Genomic DNA, 21,624 nt, shown 5'->3' on the forward strand with positions numbered 1-21,624 from the left:
TTAGTCTGAATTTCTTTCTGTTTAAAATCGTTCAATTTTTTTTACCAAAATAAATGGACGCTTTTGTCATAGAATATAGAAAAAGTATGTTAAAAACATTGTCATGCTATCAGAACTATTCCGTTAAGTATCTTTAATTGGTATGTGGTTTAAAAGAACTTTGTTACTATCTCTAATAGGCAGAATTACAGTCTAATTCTACTAATTCTACTGTTGCTTTATTTATTTTCATAGATATTTTGAAACTCAGTGTGTAAAAAAACTCAAATCAATATTTATTATACTATATAGTATATACTTCCTTTGTATGCTTTTTAACCCTGATTTACGTATATCCTAAAACCCAACAAACAGTATAATCTTTTTGATCCTTTCAGTGGGAAGCATCATAGCAAACCTCTTTATTAGGAAATCTTTATAATTAAGCCAAACCTCTCCAACTTACCACTTTCTAAATGTGTTAAACCTACAACTCCAGGACAATATGGCCAACATTTCTTGAAGTTGCTATTTAAAGTCCATGCCAAAGGAAATGTATGGATCTATGGAACATGAGCTTGAGCAAGAGAGAAAAGAGAAAAAAATAAGTCCCTATGCTGAAAACTTTCATGTTGTGACTTATAGGAGGACATTCATGTTAATCTATGGCAGGGCTGTCAAACTCCTGGCCCGTGGTCTGGATGCATCACACACTGACCACGCCTATGCCCAGTTTAATGAAAGGGGGGAAAGTCCTGATACATCTCATGACACTGCTGTGACAACTTGAGCTTGACACCCCTGGTCTATGGTGTAAAAAATGAAGAGATTGCTAGCACTTCTCCCAATTCATACATTTTTAATACAATTTATTAATTTGAAAATGTTCTGCAAGACTCCTCCTCATTTGATTTGTTAGCTCTTGATGCATCAAAAGTTTTGCATATAAAGAAATAAGATGATCTGCTTATGGAAGAAGTCTCTGAGTCTAGAATACTTGCTGAAACTCTGATACCACAGAACTGCTTTTTTCAGTTCAAAATGCTGACTTTGTTTTTATTTCATCTACTAAAAAAAGAAAATAAAAGACCAAACAACACCTTAGTCACATTTGTTTCCTTCGAGCTAGTGGAGACCTGTCAGCCACTCTTACCTCTTTGATTGGTATATTGGTACTTCTCTCTAAAATATAGGCTAGATCTACATGAGACATGGATGAGGCCAGACAAGAACTACATATCGCTTACATTTAAATATAATTAAATAAATTAAATTCAACCAATAGTTATTTCCCTTATATTTAATAATTTTCCATTACATTAATCATACAGTTTGTGGCAATCTTTGAAGGGCACCTGGAATTCTATCAAAATTTTAGGGCATCCTATGTGCCTTAAGGTTTCAGGTTGTGTAAGAGTGAGCTGAAACCTTATGACTTAGTAGATGGCACTTTCCTAGACTCCCTAACACACTGGAAACATAGTTTTAAGCAGTAATTTTTTTTTTAATGGAGTGAATCTAAAAAATATTAAATAATCCTTTAACTGGGCAATTTTTTTTTCTAGTTAATCAAACAAGCCAGAAGAAGAAGAAAAAATACTCCTAGAGATTAGTCATAAGTGGGCAGTGAAGTACTGTTGCCTCAATATTGGAATCTGACTCATTGAGCTAATCTGCTGAAAATGTTTACAACTATTAAATTGTAAAATTATTAAATTGCAAAGCAATTAGTTTATTAAAAGAAATGCATGAGGCCTGACATAAAAGAATATAAATGTTTAATGATGGATGATAAAGTAGAACTTAGAAGGGAAGGAAAAGCGAGAGGGCATGAAAGAAAGAGGGAAGCTGGCATGTCTCAGGGGCTTCCTTCGCTGTCTGTGATACTGATTCCTGACTTTGCCTTCATACAACCTGCAATAGCTAATAAATTCCTGGCTCCCCTGCCTAGAAGCCAAGGCCGATTAATATCTGCCTACCTTGTTACCTAATTCATTATGGAATAGCAGTTAATTTGATTTGATATTATTTTAATAAAATTCTGTAATATATTAGATTGTTTCAGGCTATCAAAATAATTTTCCAATTATTACGGTTACTCAAGCAAGTCTCTCTTTCTCTCTCTCTCTCTCTCCCCCTCTCGCTCTCTCCCCCCCCCCACCACATGAGCGGCAGTTGGTCTGACTCAGAATACATTAGTTCCTACAGCTTCATCCCAGGCAGAGGAATACCAACTTTATGCATGATTACACTAGCACATGTTATTGTCAGTAATAAGAACCTACAGATCAAGGGAAACAGCCTATAGACTGATGGGTGATTATGGTTCCCTGTGATATTATGGCATTGGCAATTGCTCTTTATTTACCATTGCCATAATGCTTCATCCATTAAAGAAAGACAAAAAGACATCTTTGCTTTTCTGGTACCCTAAAATGGGTCTGGAAAAGCATCTGCCCTGAGGAATACCATCCCCCAGAGGATCATCTAACCGTACCTTGTTATCCTTTGCAAATCTCTAACAATCTGGCTTTTAAAATCCCGAGAGGTAAGAGTTTGGAAGGTTGGTATGTTCTCACATTTTTACCAATGCATGAATATGTGTATATGTAGTTTTATACTGTATTGGATGTTGTTTTAACTTTTTACACCGTCGAGAACCTTTGGATTTGAGAGTGTATAAATCAAATGAATTAACAGGCAAGCAGACCTGTTTACTGGTACTATATAAAGTTACATCTTCTAAGTATCTGAAATACTTTCAACATGTTGCAGCCAAATTTCATTCTGAGGGAGATTGATTGCAATGTTAGTTGAAAAAGTGGACTTTAAGTTGAGACTTTGAAGAATTTTCTTACATTGAGCAACATGGGCGTAGGACCACAATATGAATAAGATGGACTTGATCTAAACATAAAAGGGTAGCCAAAGCAAACTAGAAGGTAAAACCCCTTCTAATCCATTTAAAATTGGCACTATGTGTCATTATATATTTAACATGAGATGGAACATAAATCATAATTATCTTTCAAAAATATTAGCATTCTCAATGTTTTTTAAATCTGCTATAAATCTGAGCATTATCTCTTGATTATCCCAGTGTCATTATCCTTCCAAAAAGTTTCTTTGCTTCAATGATTAACAACAATCATAATGTATTCCAACTTTGCTTCCTTTATTCCTAATTCTGTAAATGCAGATTCATTTATCTGTCTACTTTGTTTAAACAACCTACCTTCCTTGCCAAACTGAGAATGTTGTGCAACTTCCTCAAACAGCAAGATGCGAAGAAATATAGCCGCATCCTGCTCAAAAAGGCCAACCCTCAGCATTCAACACCTGTTAGGGTAAGAAGATTAAATTGAGGGTAAGTATTTTTTTCAAAACAATTATGTTTACACACAGTAGCGTAGCGTGAAGTTCTAATCAAAGGAGATGGGAGAAATATCCATAGCCTTTTGTCCTTCTCCAATACAAATTGAGGATAAGATTCAATATCTTAGCTGTAGGTTCCAGAACAATCTGAATCAAGCCAATTTATATGAATTATTATATTGATTAAATTGTACACTGCCCTGAGCCTCTCTATGAAAGAGATGGGCATTTAAGAAGTTTGATATATAAACTGTCTTGATTAGCTCAGTAATGGATTCCTTTAGGTACCCCGGTACTGATAGTGCTATTTTTTTTATATGGTTATCCCAAAAGGGAATACAGACTTGAAAATAGTTTGAAAAAAGTTTGGAGTGGTATCCGGTATAGGGAAATGTTAGGAAATTCCACTTGATTGGAAGGTCCATCGTTTTGCATTGTGTTCACCTAGCTTGCACAGCAAAAATAGTGAGATAATGCATGAGATAATGAAAGTTGGTTATTTAGCTTGGTGACACTATACACCGACCTATACTTAAGCTGCAGCTACAATCAATGCGACCTCGAGCCATGCTAGTGTTTCCTGATATCTGTTTAGTTCACATTCTGTTATGCAGATTACCTTCTGTTCCCCCTTCACAGTGATTACATTTTTTCTTACTTTTGTAATGGTTATAACATTTGCCTTACATAGAAAATGACCCTATTTTTTTTAAAAAAATACAATTTTTCTTTTCCTGAACTGAGCTACTTTTCCCGCTGTGGTGCTTTGCTCTTTTTAATAAGTCCATTGGTGCACTATTTCATCATTTTTCCCGTCATTTGAGAACAGCAAGGAAATTGTCCTGTGGAAGGATGAAAGAATTTCAAGTTCTTGAAAGATGCTGCAAAAGTGTCTTAGTAATGACAGGTTTTGCATGTTTGCTTGTTTAAAAAAACAGTTTAGACTCAAGGCAGCATAAATACAAGATAGGAGCAGCTTAAGACTGCAGCACAGATATGCCTTTAAAATACTGGTGATTGACTCATGGGACAGTACAGTATGCCATATATTTTTACAACCCTTTTCATGCCTTAGCAGAACTTACTAGAAACTTAAATGAACCAAAGAACTTGCAGTTGAAGGGAAATGTGAAGACATGGTTTTATTTTGGTAAATTGCCTTATTATTTCCTTTGTTTAGTTATTATTAAGTGCATGAAATAGTATGACTAATAGCAGAGGGTGCTCCAATTATACTTTTTGGGGGAAATAGTTTAATATTACTAGTTAATTGTAATACAATTTACCAAATAGAAGGGTTGTTGTATTAAACCCAGGCCTTATTATGTATTTCTCCTTGGTGAATCATTTGTTTTATAGATGAATTTCTTTTATGAAAAAGGAAATTTATTTTTCTGACATATTTAGATAATCGGTTGTTTTTTTTTACTGGAAGGACGTTACAAAAGTGATGTTATCACTAATATTGATCATAAAAGTTGATATGAGATATAAGATTCAACAGTCAGCTTTGGGAACATTTTCCCCAACTATACTCTTTAGTCACACCTGTATGAAGCTTCAAAGAGATGCCTTACTTCAATTGATATCTTGGTAAAAGTGCTCGACTGAGGTTTCTTGACAATGCTTGAGATGCCCAGTACTTACTAAAGACTAAACACTACCAAGCAATATCAAAGCACTTTGTTCAAGAGCCTTTGATGGCCTTCTGGGCATGTATGTGTAACAGATACTTTTGCTTGAAAAGCAAAGTATCTCAATCCCTGCAGTGAATGCATCAAGGTGAAATGCTTCACTTTTTCAAGTCCAGGCATCTTCTTGAAACTAATTACCCCTTCATTTCAATTCTAAGCAGCTTCTGGAAGCAAAGTCGCATGATTTCACCCAAACATTTAAGTCCTTAATCTCAGTATAATATTTATATTTAATATAAATATCATAGAGCTTGACAATCTGGTGACCACTGCATCACCACTGCATTTTAGCAGCAAAGAAGGAAGGAACTCCCAAGTCTATGGTGAAGCCCCCTGGAGGAAGGATACATGGCACTCGTAGAGTACTGTTCAGTGTTTAAAAGCCATAATCAATTTCAATCTTCCACTCTATGTAATTGCCAACAGCTAGCATTAGACAAAACTAATTATATGGGAAGGTCCCTGAATATCATATCTTAAGAGGCAGGGAAAAAGTAGGATGTTAGTTCATATGTCAACTCTCCTTAAGCCTATATTGCCAAGCTATGATGGACTACAGCTCAAGTCTCATAATTCCCACTTATTTTGAGAATCTAATCCAACACATCTGGAAGAAAGCAAGCCATATGATAAATGTTATATGAAATACAGATCTTAGTACAAAGTGCAAAAGTTTCTATGCATCTTATAGTTGGACAGCATCAAAGAAGATGGAAGATGCTGTGTTCTTCACGATAATGAAGCCTTGCTGTCCAATTTTTTTAAAAAACAAGTTTTATTCAGTTTTCTACATTTTAACATCTCTTTTTTAATGAATAGCATGATTACAGGTTCCACATATACATATACATATGACCATAGTTACATATTCAACTTTTATATTCAATTTCTAGTCTTAACAATATTTTTATGCACTTTCTATTTTGTTATATTATTCCAAGTGCTTATCTCATAATTTAATTCATATATATTAACTTCATAGGTATTGTACTGTGATACTTTTAATTGTCACAATTTAAAAAAATATTGTGTGAAAATGTATTGTTAGATGCTTGGTCAATGAATTGTTCTGCATGAATTGGTTTAAATTAGCTAGTGTTCACTTACTGTTGCTTGTCATGTTTTATTGATAAATCTCCAAGGGGAACAAGGGGAACATGCCCTATCATGTAAATACAGTAAAATAACCCTTAATCCTATATCTGGGTCATCTGAAGATTCATACAAGCACATCAACTTCCCTAATGCCATCATTCCTCCTTCCTAAAAAATCTTTTTTTTTTTTTTTAGATAAACGGGCTTGTGAAGGGGGCGGGCTTTCATACCATTTGGCAGCTATAAACCTGCCAAACCTGTTATTATTCCAGATTTGAAAGAAATCAATAAAAAAATCAGGCTGGGCTTTCAAAGAAATCATTTCTTCTATTATAAGATATTTCAAAATGTCTTTTTCATAATTCCTTACTAAAACAATATGAATGTTCGAAGTAAATTTCAAGCATGTTTAATTCTTATGCACTTCACCTAAGGCAGGGTTGTCGAACTCAAGGCCCCCAGGCCAGATCCAGCCCATAGGGTGCTTAGATCTGGCCCATGGTGCCACCCTGGAAAAAGCAAAGGACTGGCCTGTGGTGTCTCTGCAAATGAAAATGGAACAAGTGAAGGCCACATGCAGCCCTCCCAGGCTCCGATTTTGGCTGGCAAGGCTTCCTGTAGCCCTCTGCCAGCAAAAATGGAGCTCGGGGGCCTCTGTTTTCATTGAGGCTGTAGGAGGCCATCCCAGCCAAAAATGGGGTCCTGGGGGCCATTCATGGCCACCCTGAGCTCCATTTTTGCTGGCAGAGGGCCATGCCTGGCCTGGCCAGGCAATGCCGCCCCAGCACCCCAAGGTCGAACACAGCCCTGATGTAGCCATCAATGAAATCGAGTTTGACATCCCTGACCTAAGGAAAGCAAACAAAGTCAACAGCACCCAGTTTAAACCAGGAAGTTGACCCAAAGCACTTGGCTAGCCTTACACTTGTTCAGCCGCCCCCCCTCCAAAAAAAATGTTTGTAGTTGAAGGATGGCATATAAATTCAAATAAATAAACAATATATGATTGTTACAGACACAGAGGTAGGGCAGTTGTTCCTTTCTTGTTCAATGTGAAGACCTCAAAAGAGGGCTGTTTTAAATGATCCCCGGAAAAGTAGCTGAGAAATGTTTGAACCAATAACTCTCACATCTCTCTTGTAGAGTCCATCTTTTTCTACACAATAATGCTGTTTTTCTACAGTCTGTTAGATATGGTGTCCTGGTTCTTATTTGTTTCTGACATTTCTGGGGAAAATGTAATAAGACTTATAACATCAACGTTGTTCCATCCACTACAATGGATTGGCTGAAAGGTTATTCAAAGTTTCAACAATGTTTTGTGAGCAATGCCTGGAGAAAAAAAAAACATTGGATGAAAAGATTGCAATTTTTCATTTAAATATCACAAAACAGCACAGCAACAAATCAAACATCAACAATGTTTTTTTACATTGTTCCTTATGTTCAAGGCTAAACCATTTCAAATCCTTTTTTGAGAAGAAACACTCCATTGAAATAACTTAAATAGACTGAATAATCTGCTCATGCTGAAACACAACACTAAAGAGAAGTACAGAAAGTAGTTGTATCTGATAAAGATGGATTATTGGGTTTAACATACGAGTTACCACCCATCAGAGAAACTTCTGATGTAGGCACACAGCCAGTGGTTGTCCTGTGGTCATAGATTGTTTAAGTATGTTTGTGATTTTGTACTGTTGCCTATATAATTCTTGCAGAATCAGTAGTTTATTCTTTCAGTAATGAAAGTAACAGAAAAACCTCTCCTAATTTTGTGCCTTTGATCAGTAGAAAAACTACAACATGATGTCTAGCATACATTCCCCTTACTCAGAAATATTATGATAAAATATTGTAATATCAATCTCTGTATTTATAAGATAGAGCTGGAGTTTAAAAATGTGGGAAGTATGCCTACTCTTCATGAACCCTGAAGACAATTGGATAGATTTACATTCTTTTCAACATTGCTAATGTACAATCAACTAAAATGATTTTAAATTTTCAAAATTACTACAAGATGGTTATAAATTCTTTGTGTAGATAGCTTTTCCATTTGGTGGTAAGACTGGAAAGTCTTATCACTCTTTTATAACTTTCCATATAATTTTTATGAACGCAAACATAAGGCATCAAAGACAGCTGTCTGAAAACTTCCCTGTGATCCAAACCAAGTGGCAAAATTAAGTCCTGAAAAAGTTAAGCTTCACATCTGGTTTGTGGTTTGTGCATAGACAACTTGGCCTGAGAACATAGCACAGAAGTGGATTGATGCAGAATAATGTTCAAATTTAATAATCAAGCTTGGTTACCGAATACAGCTATAAAGATGGTTGAAATGAAAAGTTTGTAGTGCATGTCTCCACTCATCACATAACAAAAGAAAAGAAAATAATGTGATGCTTTAAGTTAAAAAGAACCCACCATCTTGAAAATATATGAGAGAAAGAGAAAATGGAGATTGGGAGAGAAATTATGCCCTCCTCAAACCACAGATAAATCTTTTTTTGTATTGTAAACAAAAGGCTACTACTACTACTTTTCACAAAGTATATATTTTCCCGTATTTATAATGCATGATGTCATCTTTAATGTATTGACATCACAATATCAAAAACTACTTGCTTTTACTTTGTCAAAATTCATGAGTCATGAGTCAAAATATATACCAGACTCTTAGTGAAAATAGGATTAAAGATTTGTGGAAATTTAATCATTTTTCCCCTCCAGATCTTATATTAGCTCACATCTCAGACAATCAAATATGTATTAGGTTTGGTGGAATTTTGGTAGAAATTAGAAAGCCTGCTTTGCACCTTTCAGGATGAATTTTGGGTTGATCTCACATTTAGTTGCAGTGAAATTAGCATAGTTGGCCACAGCGAGTTGACATTAGACACAATAATTCCTCCCTGGTGCTCTGAGAACCCCGACAGCAATTTTTTTTACAAGAAGTTCTTTAGAATACAGAATAAATATGGGGACATGGTTTCCCCCAAATATATGAATGTCATATATAAAAATCCTCTGGAAAAAAACTTAAAAGAACAATATTGATCCTCCTTTCTCTGTAGCATCATAATCAGCTAATGAAGTATATTTGCTCTTCAAGGCCAAAATATAATTCTATGGTTAAGAGTCACAGTAATTATCAGAAATAAGAAGTCTGTCTTCAATAAAATACAGATCTTGCTCAATCGTTGAAAACAAAAAAGATAGATGTTGGCCAAAGAAATGCAAGCAATTAGTAAAATACATTAAAAGAATAACTTTGAGAAAAATTATCATGAAATCAATAATAATGACAAAATCAAGAACAACACATTTAAATCTGTTCAAAGCCATCCAGGGAGTGCATTGGACAACAGAGACATTAAAGGTATATTAGAAAAAGATCGGAATCTACAGAGGTTCTATCTTCATTGCTGAATATAGATGATAGATTCGTCCACAAGAGAGAAATAGGATGCATTTATATCCCCCAAATTATATATTAAAAACAATAATAAATCCTCATGTCCAACTAGTACCCATCTGAGATGTCCTGAAGAATTCAAATGCATAATTATTGATGTAATATCAATAATTATGCATTTGAAATATTAAAATTATCTTTAGATCAATGGCTATCCTTGAGGACTGCAACATAATCATGCTGTCACTAAGGGACCTGAGACAAGAAAAATACATCTACTTTGAATAAAACAGTAAAAATCCTTGTTAAAGAGAAGCAATCAAAGAACAAGCTTTGTTAAAAGGAAACAACCAAGGCTGGTCAATCACTTTCTAAAGTTTGTAGGAGATATCAATATTTAGACAAGCATTATCCAAAAGATTACTGCACACATGGACTTTCAAAAATCTTTTTTTTTAATTTGGCACCAAAAATTCTTGAGTAAACTGAGGAAATTATTGGTTATCCAGCAGGGAACAAATGGCAATTGCTTAAGCAACAGGAAACAAGGAATAGAGATAAATGAGAAGTTTCCGCCTCTTCTTCCTTTAAGGATTGGCTTTTAAAATAACTGGGGGGGAGGGTTTCTTTCTTTCTAGAAATGGCTGAAGGAAGGACTGAGGGAATTCCCTTTTGTCTTATCTGAACACATCAGGTAGTTAAAGTAGACTCCAACAAAAAAAAAGGCTGTAGCAATGGGTACTTTTTAAAACTAAAAACAAGATGAACTAGAAGTCCCTATAATGGGTATAGAATACAGATTTTCCTATTTCTTTCAAGATAAAACTGAGTGGAATCTACTGAAATGAACATATTTAACTACAGAATACACAACTATCAGATGAGGTGAAGGCCACTAGGACATATTTAAAAGGGGACTTTGACAGACAACAAGCAATGACAATTGGATTTGATAGTTGTTTACTGGCTGCTGTTTAAAGCATGAGAATTATGCTTAAAACACCAGCTATTGGGTGCCTGAGAGGGAGAGAGCTACTCTGTTCTGGCCCCACACTGTGCTTCATATTCTATTATGGACATCACAAATCTCCTTCCACAGGTGACTACAGAGTTGAGAGGGAAAAAGGGAATGTAAATGGTTAAACAGATATTATGATGTCACACTGCAAAACCTATCACTGATATACACATACCAAAATCAGCACCAAAGTCCATAACATGACATCACAATTCCCATTTTGTCATTTCATCATCACTCTTATTTTCAGTAAACCATCACTACCTAGGTTTCCTATGATTATTTTTGAGATCTGGAGAAAAAACAGCTTTTAAGGGGAAAATATGTCATTTCCCACTTATATTATAAAGGAAACCTGACATCTTATTTTAAAAGCAATAAACATACTCTTTAAGATTATTTTCCATTGCCAGTACCATAGAAAAAGCTGGAAAAAAACTTTGAATAGGATGTGTTTAAAGCAATGACATTTGAGCCATATTTTTCCAACACAATGTGCCCTACAAGTATGAAGACCAAAACTTCCAAGATAGGACCAGTGGTGGGATTCAAATTTTTTTACTACCGGTTCTGTGGGTGTGGTTTGGTGGGCCTAGCAGGGGAAGGATAGTGTAAAATCTTCAGTCAGAGGTAGTATTTGCTGGTTCTCCAAACTACTCAAAATTTCTGCTACCACTTCTCCAGAACTGGTCAGAACCTGCTGAATACCACCTCTGGATAGGACCATGGCTGAAACTTTCCAGTGCACCTTGTTTATTTGTTTGTTTTGTATAGCCACCCATTCCAAGCTGGTGACTCTGGGTGACAAACAACAATGAAAACAAAATAGTTAAAACTCAGTACAAAAAGGAATTAAATACAAATAGCTTCCAAGAGATATTATAATCCATTACCTGGCAACACAACCAGGAAACAGCACTTTTCCAATATTTGGGATCCTAGACTTGGACACATAGCCAGGTCTTCAAGACATTCCAAAAGGCCAGTAGGGTCTTTAATTTTAATCCATATAAGCTTAGGGAATGCTTAGTACAGCTACTCTACTACTGTGAGTGTTAAAAATAACTTTATCAAAAGATTAAAATGTGATGAAATCTTTCATGATTTGGAAAAGGAAACTTGAATGGTTCTATTTCAAAACTGTTGCAGCCACTTTAAATTCATTGAAATTAAAATATTCTCAGATATTAATATTATGGAAAACTCTCCCTCTATGTTAGCTTAGCATCTTCTTTGCTGACCTTTCTGAAGCTTGACCTGTTTCAGAAAGCATTTATGGAATCAATGATCACCACTGAACCACTCTGTATTATTATATTATGGTGTTCTTGGACTATTCAATCAATATTATGATTTAGTCAATATTATGATTTTGCTTTGATATTATAAAATGTGGGAAGTCACATTCTAAGTTCAATCATATGGAAATACTAATGGTAATAACAATTACTCATTTTACTAGGATCATGCAAATAGGTACAAAATAGTGAGGATGCTGTTTTTCAAGATGAATATTTTGAATGGAACATAGCAAAATGAAATAAGGGGCAGCATAGATCAAAGCAGAAAGATTTCAGCTGATGGTGAAATGGTGTAAGCTAATAATCAAGGAACCCCTGACAGCATGAATCAAGAGGGGGGAAATAAGTAAGTATTAGAAGTATCCTGCTAACAGCCTATGTATATTAACATTGGTGCACATCAGGTTTAGTTGAAGTCCCAGTCCTGAGGAAATGATTCAAAGTAGGCTGTTATCCTGCTGAAACTGAGTGAATGGCTGATTTGAATCTCCTTTCTTATGCTGTAAAAGTGATGAAAAGATGCTTCCACTGTCCGGCCCAAAATACTGTAGAACAATTTCCAAAATACTCACCATAGTCGTAGTCATCATGATAATGATGATGGTGATCATCATCATCATCAATTAAACAAACAAACAAACCATCAACCAGCGAGATAGACACAACCATTCTGGCTTGGTGAAACAATCCAATATTCACCAGTTTTCTAAAAAATACAGGTGAGGGGCCAATTGAACATCAGGAGAATATTATCCCAGAGGAGGAGGATAATGACCAATAGACAAGAGCTCTTAAAAGGGATACCATGGGGATACATCTCTTACCTGTCAGCTCTTTAAGGTAGACCAATCTAAGAAACTAAAGTTATGAATTTATAAAGGTATGAATACTACTTTTATTGTAAGGTTACAGTAAAAGAAACTTGCAAGTCCGAATATGTACCTCCTCCCTCCATTGATTTTCCTGATAATTGGTGAGATACTTGTCTGAGACACAGGTTACAGTTCTGGCCAGGACTCAGAGTTCTTTTATCTGCCCATTGTCTTCATTGCAGCTCTTCCTGTTCATAAAAATCAGGTATGACTCACTGAACAACCACCTTACTTAGCAACAGAAATTCTGGTAGTAATTGTGGTTGAAAGTACTTTATGTAATTGTTGAAAAATATATTCCTCCATTGAAATGAGGAATAGATGATGAGGAAAATAAAAATGCGCAGCTCTAAACAACATTGTATATCGTATTATTCAATTATTATATTTATAAATATATTCAAGTAAAAATGTACAATTATATTATTATGTGCACAAGATATACATATCCAACCAACACACTGTAAAATTGAAAGATGCTTTTATTTGTTGTTTTTGTTAAAATAAAAAAACTTTTTTTTTACAAAAAGGAAAAAAATGTGCTGCTTTTATGAGCAGAATGTTATTTTTGTAAAATCATAACTAAAATCCACAAAGCTTTTTGCATGCAGGATTCCTCCCCCCTCATTTTTTCATGTTGTGCATGAAATGGTTATTTAATTTAATTTTTTAACAGTTATTGTATAAAAAGGGAACATAGAATTTATGTGAATTTTCATATGGAAGGTATTTCAGCAGCTATTAAACTGAATTTTAAATGGTTAAAAATATTCAAGGAAAAAATTATTCTTAACACATTGTAAAAGTGATGGCTAACGTTTTCGTCATCACAAGGTGAAAGTGTGTGCCCGCGCATGCATGCCTGCACCCATAATGCAATGCACATGTGACCACCCATCTCCCTGTATATGCACCGTGTGCCTCTGAGCATGCACATGTGATCCTCCCATGCTACATGCCTCTGAACATGCATGCATGATCCCCCAATGCACACCTCTGCGCATGCATGCGCAAAACCCTGCATGTGCCCCCCTGTGCATGCACACGCATCTCCCTTGCACGCCTCTCCCCGTGCATGTGCGGCAGATACCCGACACTTAGCTGGCTGGCGGGAGGGCATGCATGTGCATGTGCAGTGGATTAGTTTTGGTCGATGGCTCGCATGCTGACAGAAATGGCTCTGCCATAGGTTTGCCATTATGGCATTATACAGTTCATGTTTAACTGGATGTTTTATTTCTGTTGCAGTCAGATATACTATACTGAATTTAAATGAGAAGTTTCTTTCTTGAAGCTTTGTATTCAGAAAAAATCCATGCTCAATCCTTTCAACTGCAATATTCATCGTCCTCAACCTAAATTCCTAGGCAAGAAATACCAGGATCCAATTTAGTGATCAAATTACAGTACTGAACTTTTTTTCCCTTTCTGCCCAACCCACATTTTAATAGTAGTAATTGAAATGTTTCCCAGTAGTTGTGATTATTTGCAGGATTGGTTTAAATTCTAGGATTTATTTTCCAAATTCAAAGTGAAAATTATATTCTTAAGAACACTGGAAAACAAATTATCTGGAGTCAGGGAACTTAATTCTACCGATCAAGGAGAATATTTGTAGCTCAGGGTTGAAACGAGGAGTCCTTGGTGTTCTCTGAACTAGGTAGCATCATCAGCTGATGTTACTGAGTTTGGCTAATGAAACAACTGCAAGAAAACAACAAAACTCAGGGTGTAGCAAGGATCCCTCACTTTAATTCTTAAAAGAAAAACAGGGCTCCGCACTGAGCTATCTACTATGAAATATGTAGTAGATGGCAGGGAAAGATGTATAGAAGAAATATTTCTCTTTTTTTCTTCCTTACTTTCTGTTAGTTTATGTTTGTGTTTATCTTCTTGTTTAAAACTTTTAATACTAATTATAAGAAATATTTTTTCCTTCCCATATCCATCCTTCAAGCATCAGGCCTCCTATACTTCTATTGTTCTAGCATGAAAAGATGACTGTAATCTTGTTTGCCAATGTTAATGAGCAAAAGATGGGGAAAACAAACAGCTTTCCGTTTTGAAATAATCTTGAACCATCCAAAGAGTTTGCAAAAGCAGCTCTCAAAATGAAAAGTGGCTATTTTTGTTTGCCCAATTGTAGGTGAAGAAATGAAAAATCTACTAACACATACAAGAATCTTCACCCATCTAGTAGAAAAAATTCCAACAAAAAGAGGCAATTGTTGGAGAGACCTCTGTCAGCTACATTGTTCTTCAATGCCATTTTGAGGAATGACACTCAGGAAACAAGGTACTGTTTTGCCTCCGTTTGCAATTGAGTTCCAATTTGTACAGTGCACTGTTTCAATATGGTAGAAAGACAGCCTTGCTACTACTTTGAAGCAGAGAAAGACTGGTGAGATCATATCAAATGAGAACAGCCTTTTAAATAGTCTGTTCATGGATGAAGTTGACTTGTAGAAGCTCCACATTTATAATCTTAAAAGAAGATGACAGACTGTAGATGGGGTCCTTCAATTCTTTGCCAATTGGATTGCAATTGGCTGCTAAAGAAAGATCCCAAAGCAGACCTTAAGCATGGTTAGATTTTGGATTAGTTCCGTGCTGCTGGTTTTGATAGTCCTGAAATGTTTTATGGGTTTTCTGTCCAGATTGCTTGGATATATTTTTGGCCCATGTCTTTGAAATCAAGCTTTCATTGCTTTTTTTAAAATGATGACTTTAATCTATTTCATTCTTGTAATCCATCTTGAAGAAGGCCTGTGCCTAAAATTTTTAAATAAATTAAAGAAACATGTGTACACACATGCACACACAGAAATAGACTTTCTGATCACTACATGGCACCATGTACATGTAAGCTGGATGTTCTTTCTTCCTAGTTTAAAAGCCTATTCTTCTCCAACCAAACCTTCCACTGTCTTTCAGTCAGTTGCTTCCTTATGTTGACCATTGAATCATCTGGTCATAATTGAGTTTGTTTTTTTCCATCTTGATGAGTAAAACAAAGTAAGCACAGAGCAGACTTCAATCCAATGTGCTACAAATAGTTCTTCCTTTAATTCTACAGGCTTGCCTGTACTTTCTGTGTACAGACTGAGGGCTAACAGTGCTTCATGGTATTTACAGGGAAATACCATTATAAGGAAAAAAAACTCAGAGTGCTAAACAATCGCCACATGTCGTGGGAGTAACTTCTGTTTTTAATAAAACCAATCTGGTCTGGATCAATGATAAGAGGGCCAGACTCACTTCAGATGGGAAGGCAGAACTTTGAAAAGTTCTTGTCAACAACATTAATCTAAAATAAGGGTCTGTGGGAGGCAAAGTTTAAATACACTGAGCTCCAGGGCATTTGTTCCCACAAGGGGCAACGTTCTGAAGAACAGAAAGATCTATGTCATTAGGGTGGCCATGTACAGACAGTAGTCTTCTATTTGAAGAGCTCTCTGTTCAAATCTGTTTTAAAGAGGAAGGACCAAAAACACAGAGAACCAACGCCATGGACACTTTGCAAACATGGGTCAGCTGATCTTTCCTATTAGATAAGACATGTTCTTTTATTTATATTATAATAATTTTAAATGTGCACCTATCTATATAATTTAAGACAAGCATAAGTTATAGAAGTAAGTGTGCTGTTCTGTCTCTTTTGGGGGGCAGGATGGTCACCATAAATATAATTTATTAGTGGCTTTTATTTCCTTTATTGCACTTTTCAAGAGATTACCATTTTACTGCATCTACTTCTTTTTGTATTTCTGCTTCTTTCTCCCCTTTGTCAGGTACATTCTTCCATAAGTTAAATTAAATTTGTCTCCAAAACCTTTTATCAAACAGATAAAACACACTGGAAACCATTTCAATTGTACAATTATCTTCTTTGTGGTTAATGGTAGTAGCATTAATTGAAAGAATCCAAAGTATAGCAACCCTACAAGATAAAATTGGCTAGGCAGATGCTGTGGGAGACAGGTGGTCCCTCAAGTAACAAATCTCTATGCCATCTATGGCTTTATAGGTAACAACCAGCACCTTGAATCACACCTGGAAGCATCCACCAAATCTTGCAAATCAGAGGTTATATGAGCATACCAAGGCATGTCCAAGGTAGCTCATGCTACCACATTCTGGACCAGTTGAGGTTTCAGATGTTTTTAAGGACAGCCACAAGTAGTGTGCATTGCAACAGTTAAGCTGTAAGGGATTAGGGTATGAGTGACTGTCTGATAGTATCCCCACCTCACCTCAATCTAGGAAATTGGTGCACCCAACGGAGTTATGCAAAGGACTTCTGGGGCATAGTTGATACCTGCTCTTCAAGCAGGAGGAGCAAATTCTGGAGAAACCCCAGATTGCATGGCTTTCCTTGAAGGAGGAATGTTATTTCATCCAAAGTCAAAGATGGAACATCCCCAGATTTTCATAACTCAAATACCCACAGCCATTCAGTCTTGGGAGGATTGAGTGATATAGTTCTTCCCCAAACTTGTACAGCCACCAGGCAGTGGGCCAGAAACTTGACAGCCTCATTTGTCAGACGTGGGATGAAAAGATATAATTGGGTATCTTCGACATACTAATGACACTGATGCATGCACATACATTTAGCAAACCTAGGTTTAGGAATATGATTTGTTTAGAGCAGGGGTATCAAACTGATGTCATCAAGGCGGCATCACGTGATGTATCGGGACTTTTTTCCCCTTCACTAAACTGGGCATGGGCGTGACTAGTGCATGATGCATCTGGACCACAGGCCAGGAATTTGACAGCCCTGGTCTAAAGAATACACCATATTTTTCCTAGAGCTGAACTGACTTCTCCTGGAGCTCTTTGTCCTAGATTGAGTAAAATAAGCCTATAGAAGGCAGCACTCACATTTTTCCACACCATGCACATGAACAAGGAACAGACACCTTCAGAAAAAAAGCAAGTCATAGTATTTTACAATAGACAAGTAATAGAGGAAACCTTGTTTGAAGCAAAACAAATTGTGCAGGTTGTGCTGCTTCATAAGGCACAAAAGGAGAAAGTAAGCACTTAATTTGATATTGCCTCCTTCCTAAGGCTGAAAGTGACTGGCTTAAGTTACCCAACTGGCTTTGTGCCTAAAGTGAACTAGAACTCACAGCCTCCCAATTTCTAGCTTGATGTCTTAATTAGTAGACTAAACCAACTATCATTGGGCAATATCATTCATGGAAAATTATCCTATCATCATCCTAAAAACAATACTCATTTCTCCCATGTGAAAATTTCCATTTTTTTTTCCTCTCAGGGAAGGTCAAACAAAATAACAAAATATCAAAATGCCAAGTCAATGTTGCCAGTGGATGATATTTATTTATTTATTTTTATTTATTTTATTTATTTGTCAATTGTTTACGAGATAAGTAAAAGTGTATACATAATTATGAATACATGAAATGAGTACATATAAGAAAAATAAAATAAAAATAAAAGAAACAATAGGACAGGGACGGTAGGCACGTTGGTGCGCTTATGCACGCCCCCTACAGACCTCTTAGGAAAGGGGTGAGGTCAATAGTAGACAGTCTAAGGTTAAAGTTTTTGGGATTTGGGGAAGAAACTACAGAGTCGGGTAGAGTATTCCAGACATTGACCACTCTGTTGCTAAAGTCGTATTTCCTGCAGTCAAGCTTGGTGCGGTTAACCTTGAGTTTGTATCTGTTGTGTGTTCTTGTGTTGTTATGGTTGAAGCTGAAGTATTCATTGACAGGTAGGACATTGCAATGTATGATTTTATATACCATGCTTAAATCAGACCGAAGACGGCGTAATTCAAGGTTTTCTAGTTCTAGAATTTCAAGTCTGGTGGCATAAGGTATTCTACAATGAGTAGAGGAGTGGAGAACTCTTCTTGTGAAATATTTCTGGACTTTCTCAATTGTGCTAATATCAGATACGTAATGTGGGTTCCAGACTGATGAGCTGTATTCGAGTATTGGTCTAGCAAATGTTTTGTATGCTCTAGTTAGTAGTGTGATATTACCAGAGAAAAAGCTACGTAAGATTAGGTTAACAACTCTTAATGCCTTTTTGGCTATGTAGTTGCAGTGGGCACTAGCACTTAGATCATTAGAGGTGAGTATTCCAAGGTCCTTTACAGAGCTTGGATCATCAACAAGATCTTGACTATTCAGCTTGTATTTTATTTTCGGATTTTTTTGCCAATATGTAAGACAGAGCATTTATTTGTTGAGATTTGAAGTTGCCATTTGTTTGACCATTCTGATACACAGTCAAGATCTTCTTGAAGGGTAGCAGTATTGTCTGTGGTATTGAACAGCTTTACATCATCAGCGAAAAGAACGCAGTTGCTCTTAATATGATCACAGAGGTCATTTATGTAGAGTATGAAGAGAGTTGGTCCTAGAACACTGCCTTGGGGGACACCACTATTGACAGGTACAGAATTTGATAGGACACTCCCAATTTTGACCATTTGTTGTCTGTTTGACAGGAATCCTTCTATCCAGTTATGCAGTTGTCCAGAGATACCATAGGATTTTATTTTTAGTAGTAGTTTGTCATGTACCACTGAATCAAAGGCTTTACAGAAGTCTATGTAGATTGCATCTATTGTTTTGCCCTGATCAAGTTGTGTAGTCCATATGTTTTTATAACAATGACACTGAAATATCATTCCAGAAAGACAACCTGACACCAAATGCATTAGATTATAGAGTGAGGAGAAAGGTGGGAAGGGTTTCTAGAGTATAAAGATGAAAACTAAATACCAGTGTAATCACATGAAGTACAAATCCATCAAATGAAAGTATCTAAGTTTTGTTTTAGAAGTTCTGAAATTGTTTTAAGCCCTGGAAGCAAACATGGAAATGTTATAGCAAATCACAATATGTAAAACAGAAGACAAAGGTCAAATTGAAATGGATGGAATTAAAAATAAATTCTTAGAATCTTAGTAAAGATCCACCCAGATAAAAATATTCATCAATTCATTTACTAATACTGTGAAATAACTATAATGTTTCATGCAGTGGTGGGATTCAAAAAATTTTACTACCGGTTCTGTGGGCGCGGCTTGGTGGGTGTGGCAAGGGAAGGATACTGTAAAATCTCCAGTCAGAGATGGTATTTCCCGGTTCTCTGAACTACTCAAAATTTCTGCTACCAGTTCTCCAGAACTGGTCAGAGCCTGCTGAATACCACCTCTGATTTCATGTGTCATATTCATAGTGTTGCAGGGTAAAATGCTATGCCTAAAGTTTTCAAGATACCACATAAATGTGAAGAACATATTTTTCAGGCTTATGATTGATGATACCTTGTCAATAGGGTTAAGATGGGAACAGGAAAACAAACACATTTGTGTGCTAATTCTCTAATTCTAATAACATGTTCATATTTTATGCCTAGGTGAGTGGCCACTGAAAGAGAGGGATTACTTGAAAGTGAGCAGAATTTCTGCCAATTTCTCAATTAGTTTATTAGTTCTACTGACAAGAACTATGTTGTACATATGTATTCTGAAACTGAAAATATGTTTGTTGGGCAATATTAATAGATTGCTGATGGATTGTTTTAAAAGTGTAGAATTAGATTAAGTAAAGAGCTGCTTATAGTCTGAGGAGAACCTTTAGGTTTTGAAAGGAAAGCCTTGAGAACACACTTCAAAAACTAGTTGTTGGACCTACAACCTCCACTTCACTCTATTCAAATTAAGATTAATATAATTCATATTACTCTTCAAACATGTATTTTATAATCTTTCCTGTGTATCAGGGTCAAGATTAGAATTTTGCAAAAACTTTTGGAGGACTGTGGGATATACCCTATGTTTTCTGGAGGACTTGCTTTTTCTATTGTTTTTAAACAAGATAAGTTCAAGTCTTCATAATCAGATTGATTACATCCTAGAATACTGAAAGCACTAATAAATATTAATACAGAATACACAATAATTCTTGGAATTTTTAGAATTTTTGAAGGATTGGAGAATTTCAGAAGATTGAAGGGGGCCAAAATTACTTCCATTTTCAAAAAGAGAAAGGAATTGCACTTCTCCACTTGGTATCTAGATGTAGGTGATCACTAAGCTGAGCCCAACGGAGGGGTCAAATACATCATCAGTCTTAGGTCCCTTCAAAGCATTAAATCCAGTCCACCTTGAATTATACTGACTGTAATCTACTTGGTTTGACCATTAGTAATTCAGATTCTTCTAGAGAGCATTAGCATACAATAAACCTATATGCATTTGTACTGACTGGACTCCTGATTTCCTTTGCTTGACACTATACTGGGCAAAGTCTTGCACAGATTATTACACAGCATATTTGTGAGCCCTTGAATAGGCATACAGGAACCAGCATGGGTTGATGCTGGCAGAATAAACTAATTAGTTTCTTTGAAATCATTGCTAGCTAAGAAGATCAGGGAATGTCACAGACATTAGTGTACCTGGACTCTGAGAAGTCTCCAGAAAGGTCCCTCATGATAATCTCCTTATTAAAATGATGAGGTATAAGAAAGATTCACAATTGTTTAAAATACTGCACTCAAAGAAAGCTTGCTAAAGACTTCCTTTCAGTTTGGAGCTGAGTGCCACAGGACTATTCAACATTTTTAGCTGTATTTTCAATGAAGAAACAGAACAGGTGCCTATCAAATTTGCAGCTGGGAGAGATAGATAATATTTTTGAGGAAAATATTTCAAAAAAATCAGTGGCTGAAATGATGGAATTTATTGGGGAGAAATCAGTGGTGGGATTCTACCAGTTCGCACCTATTCTCTAGAACCAGTTGTTAACATTCTAAGCAGTTCGGAGAACCGGTTGTTAGAAGAAATTACTGGCCTAATCCTGTAAGGAAGGCAGGA

The 21,624-nt window shown here is 36.0% G+C and overlaps 1 long non-coding RNA gene across 3 annotated transcripts in view; it reads right to left on the reverse strand.

Moving 5' to 3' along the window:
* Positions 1-21,624, reverse strand: part of LOC148128261 (uncharacterized) — a 265,315-nt gene that overhangs the window by 208,928 nt on the left and 34,763 nt on the right. For all 3 annotated transcript variants that reach the window (XR_015741540.1, XR_015741538.1, XR_015741537.1), the window contains one exon: positions 3,215-3,318. This is a non-coding gene — a long non-coding RNA (uncharacterized LOC148128261). The remainder of the gene's footprint in view (positions 1-3,214; positions 3,319-21,624) is intronic.

Source organism: Pseudonaja textilis, chromosome 1, assembly GCF_049901715.1.
Source record: "Pseudonaja textilis isolate UNSWEBS1 chromosome 1, rPseTex1.2, whole genome shotgun sequence".
Lineage (NCBI taxonomy): Eukaryota > Metazoa > Chordata > Lepidosauria > Squamata > Elapidae > Pseudonaja > Pseudonaja textilis.